The sequence below is a fragment of the Aegilops tauschii genome, chromosome 5, assembly GCF_002575655.3.
Source record: "Aegilops tauschii subsp. strangulata cultivar AL8/78 chromosome 5, Aet v6.0, whole genome shotgun sequence".
NCBI lineage: Eukaryota > Viridiplantae > Streptophyta > Magnoliopsida > Poales > Poaceae > Aegilops > Aegilops tauschii.
This window is the reverse complement of record NC_053039.3, coordinates 194,083,330-194,088,430: the sequence shown is the minus strand read 5'-3', so window position 1 is coordinate 194,088,430 and position 5,101 is coordinate 194,083,330. Positions and strand designations below refer to the sequence as shown.

Here is a 5,101-nt window from a genome sequence, read left to right as displayed (position 1 = left end):
CAAAAGAGAATGATATCACCTTGAAAGCATGTCCTTGTGCGTCCTTCACAATTTTGAAACACAAGCAAGCGCGATGTAGAATCGTCGTGGTAGAAGGTGGTTCGCTCTCAAGAGCTCGGATTGTCAACTCACGTGATGTGGAAGTTGACACGAAGTCCAAGTTTCCTACACATGCACACAACAAAACAAAGAATGTATGCGCATGGTGGATAAACACATCATCCATCATGATGGTTCTCTTCTCTTGCACATAACCATTAGAAGCACAAGTGCATGAATAATATGATGCAATAATGGAAATATTCATGGCACTAGGTATATGGTGCAAAGAGGTAAGACAAGTATGCTTCACAAGAAATATGTCAAAATCTCCAAATATATGTGAGAATGCTATGGGGGCAATCTCATTAGAAAGACAAATCATTGTTGCACTCAATACATGGGAAAGTATCTAGCATGAGAGAGGCAACATATGGAGATATATGACAAGAAGCAATAAAAATCATGTGCAAAGCATGTAGATGGTTGTCATCAACCGCATCAAATGAGCAAGTATGACTCATTGGTGGTGCAACATAAGAAAGCATAGTAATCAAGTTGTGCAAGCTAGTAGTGCGAAGATGCAACATACTAGAGGAAATCATGGCAATCATGTCATGTGAGCAAATCGTAGGCATAGGCAATGCACATGACATATCGCAAGCACGAACACAAAGCAAGATCATGGTATCATCATAGGAATGGGTCATAAATGCAACATGGCAATAACAAGCAATATCTCTACCAAGCTTGCAAATACACATACGAGTACTAGAATCAATCATCATGTGTAATGCAAAGCATGGGTCACAAATGCATGTCAAAGGCATAGGAATGAACATATCATGCAAAGTGAACATGACAAGATGGGCATATAATATGTAATGGACACTACAAAAAACCTGTTAATCCATGACAGATTTCTGATGACAGTATTGAAAATCGTCATGAATGTCCTGGTACAGCCCAACAAGCATACTGAAGCCCGCCCTGAAGCCCGGCTAAAGCCCTAAATCTTTCCCAGTATAAAAACTAACCCTAAGACCCTCCTGCCCAATCTCAATCTCCATCCGCCGCCGCCATGCCTTGCCTCTCCTCGGCCCTGTCCTCCGCCTCCACCTCCCCGCCTCCAAGCAATGACGACGGCCCGAGATCCATGGTGACGGCGGCTGCAGTGGCCCGATAGAAGCGGTGGCCATCCCTAGTCGTTGCCGCGTTCTTCTGCTACTCATTTTGGCCATGGATCTGCAGCAGGGGCCTCCCTCCTCCGATTCCCAGAGCCCGCAGCTGATTCGCCATCCGGAGATTTGGAGCAGCAAGCGCCGGATGAGGAGAGGACGAGGACAGTGACCTGCTGGAGGCACGAGCGCGACCTCGTCAACGGTGACGACGCCCCGCACAAGGTTCGTCCCTGCTCCCCCCTCGTCTCCTCTCCTTTATTACTTTCTCTCCCATCCCCAATCACAATTTCTTCCTTCGATTCAGATCAGTAGGAGCTCTCTGCCTCTCCAATTCCATTGACGGCGACGACCGGGACCCCACGCTCAAACCCGACGAGCTGGAACGGCGAGGTCATCCGAGCCGACCATCGTGATTCCCCACAGAACAATAGGTTGACTCTCTTGTTCTGTTTTCCTTTTCTTTCAAGTGCCTGCTGCTCTTCTCTAGCATAGTTCTCTAGGGGCTCACCAATTTTCTTGGACTGAACCTGATGTAGAAAACGTGTTCACTTCGTTTCCTGATACTCGCAAGCTACAGCCAAGTTACATCGAATGACAGACTAGCACTGCTAGCTATTTCCTTTTTCTTCTCTCACCGTGCGAGCATTAGCAGTGTAGAATTTGTGTTAAATAACTACTAGTTAGACAAGCTGTGTGGTGGTTCGCGTTTAGTTCCTAATTAGGCCATGCCAGTAATGAATAAAGCATATTAGTGTTCTTCTCCTTTCTATTGTTATTAGTCTGGTATATCTGTATATTTTTATATTGTCTTTACTCCCTGGCGTGGTTGCAAACTAATAATTAACGATGTGCAGAACTTGTCTAAGTTAGATGTACTCAGTGGCGGAGCAACAACAAATAAGTTGGGTGGGCCAATTTTTTTCTAAACCATACAGTTAAGTAGGCATGAGTTACTGAAATTTCAGGTTGCCTGTATACGGAAACTGGTAACAGGATGATGTTTTCAAGTAAAATTTGGACAAATAAACGAAACTTCTTGTGCGCTAGCTGCCTTCTGGTTCTATGGTCTTGTGCTCGTCGCCTGGGTAGTTCATCGGTGGCTAGCCGCTGGCAGCCGCCATGGCCACGCCCGTCGTGGCATAGGGATGGGTCACCATAGGGGTTGCTACATGCGGCGCCCGACTGCCTGGCTATTGGACCTCTCCATCTCTGAATGGCTTGCTCAGTGCTGAATCGGGGCAGAGAGCTCATAGCTGGATGCGAGGGATACATGCTATTGGATTAAGCTGTTACATGTACAAAAGAGTTTTATTTGTCTCTGGAGCTGGGCGGGCCACGGCCTTGTTTTGCCCTCACGAAGCTCTGCCAATGGATGTACTCATCTTTGTTGCTGTTAGGATCAAATATCAATGCTAGTTGAGTCATACTACCTCCATCTTGAAATATAAGTCATTTTTATAGGCTAAACTAGCCTACAAAAATGTCTTATATTTTAAGACGGAGTTAGTACTTGTTAGTTCTGACCATGCCTAGCTTAAGGACTCATCGGTATTCTTGATAAGAAAATCCTGCATATGTTCGTACATGTTCCTATCTGAATTAATATTGGATGTTTCTTGGTGTGTGCATGTGACAGTCAAGGCACATTTTCACAATATATGTTGGTATATGGTATTGTGAAACTTCTATGATTGAACATACCACGGCAAGATTTAGAAGTAACTTTCTTCCATCTACAAAAGTTGAGAGGCAGAGGGAGAGGCACACAGTTTTACCACTGAATAAGCTACTCCCTGAGCTAGAGGGAGGGGCACAAGATTTACCACTGAATAAGCTGTTCCATTCTACATGATTGAGGCTCTAAAATGAAATAATGAAATAGTGTAAAATCTATAGCTTTAGAGATTTAGAGGCACACATAGATAATGGAATAGTGTAACAATCTGCAGGTTTGAAAAGTTTGGTGTTCTTATTTGATCTTGGTTTGCAGCAAATAATAATATTGGTGTTGTCATTGCACTTTGGGCTCCAATGAAATTCTTGTATGTCTCAATTCTCTGTCAAAAGTTGTTTTAACAGTGTGCTAAGTTTTGTCGGATGCTTTGCCCAGGTCTATCTCATGGACACCCAGATTTAGTATGCAATTTTCTCAACACCCAGATTGGAGCTTAAGGTTGGACATTTTGATGGGACTGCGGATCTTCGGATGTTGGTGCTGAGATTGATGTGGCCCTAGCTACATGTAAGCGAAGCTTATGATGTCGATCCTCTAGGCTGCACTGCCATCATGTTACCTCACAAACTGCTGGTGGTAATTTTGCATCACCACTTATTAATTTATTTATTATTGTTCCTGACAAATACTAATTCTTGTCAAATAGTAATTCTTCAGCTGTATGTTGATGATCTCTTATGGTTGCAAGAGAAATGTATCCTTGGGCAAAATGTCGACATTCTTAGATAGGTCTATTACTGTCTCCTTCATAGCCTTTTGGTTTTATTTTCACTATATATCTTTTTTGGTCTAAGTTTCAACTGTCAAGTGTCAACAATATGTGGATATTGTTTTTTAGGGTATATCCAATTTCTTAATGCTCTATATAATAGGATAGGTTCTGGGGTTGGGTAACCTATTTTTTGCAAATTGGTGGTACCCAAAGGTGCTGTTCTGCCAAATATTGACAAGTCGATTCATGCCTACTTACAAGGATGGAAAAATAATATACTACTGGACACAACTGTAGATTTATGTAGTTGTTTGTTTTCTCCATGCATAACTATCCCTTCTTCAATATTAGTAACTTATCATCAAGGATGACTGGACATATGATAGTTGAATGAATCTTTTGCACTGCAATATGTACTGTCCTACTTTGACCAGTGTTTTTGTTTTTCTTGTTCGGATGATATGCACAAGTACTTTGACATTTCTTTTTTTTACCCATAAGTTGGTTGTTTTAATTAATACAGATCTACATGAAACATGTATGTAGTAGATACTATGTTATTCTCACTTGTAACAGTGCAACATTTAAGAATTTTGGACAGCATGAGTTATTCATTTTTTATATTGTTTCAATTCTCTTATTTTTACAATCTATTCATATCTACAAATATCTAATGATGTTGTAAATATGCTAGGTATGATTGCGTACCGGGCTACTTGGTGCTGCCCATCACAATTTGCACGGACATGATAATTTCCATCAAGAGGGCCGACAGCAAGAACTTGAATAGCAACTTCAATAGTTTAAATGTTCTATTTGTGTTAACTGGATTGTACGGTTTTCTAACTTTCCCAAGTGATGTATTTTGTCAATCTATGTTGTAAGCTATCATTTCATGGAGGATTTTGTAAGCTGCTATGTTGTAGATACTTGTGGATTACTGCATTTTGATTCATATGTGCATGCGAGACAGTTTTGAAATACCTGTCTTGCCAAAATTGGCACTACGATGTGTGTAATGCATTCTGGTTAAAAATATAGTTGGTGAAAAATGGGCTGAATGAAATAGGCTAATGGGATGAACTAATGGGCTACCCCATGTAGAATATCCATGACGATTTCTGTGACAAAAAGTAGTGTCCACGTAGGTTGCCACGTCATTCCAGTTGCTCAATTGAAAAGTCTATGTGGCATCGGTCCATGACGACTTGCTCCATCACAAAGGTTTGGGCCTAGGGCGGGCCTGCAGTAGATCCTTGATGGTAAGGAACGTCATGGATAGCACCATGTCAAATTATGACGCGATATACATGACGGATTTCAAATCCGTCAAGGATGGGTACCCATGACGGATTTTGCCTTGCCTGTGATGGATTAGAATCGTCATGTATTAACAGGTTTCTTGTAGTGGGACAATAACCCATAGCCAAGTGT

At 41.8% G+C, this 5,101-nt stretch overlaps 1 long non-coding RNA gene across 1 annotated transcript; it reads left to right on the top strand.

Annotated features, from left to right (window-relative positions):
- Positions 1-1,098: 1,098 nt before the first annotated feature.
- On the top strand, positions 1,099-4,648 carry LOC109775997 (uncharacterized). Its single transcript, XR_005756640.3, has 4 exons — positions 1,099-1,442; positions 1,525-1,651; positions 3,331-3,531; positions 4,362-4,648. It is a non-coding gene; the product is annotated as an uncharacterized lncRNA (long non-coding RNA).
- Positions 4,649-5,101: the final 453 nt, after the last annotated feature.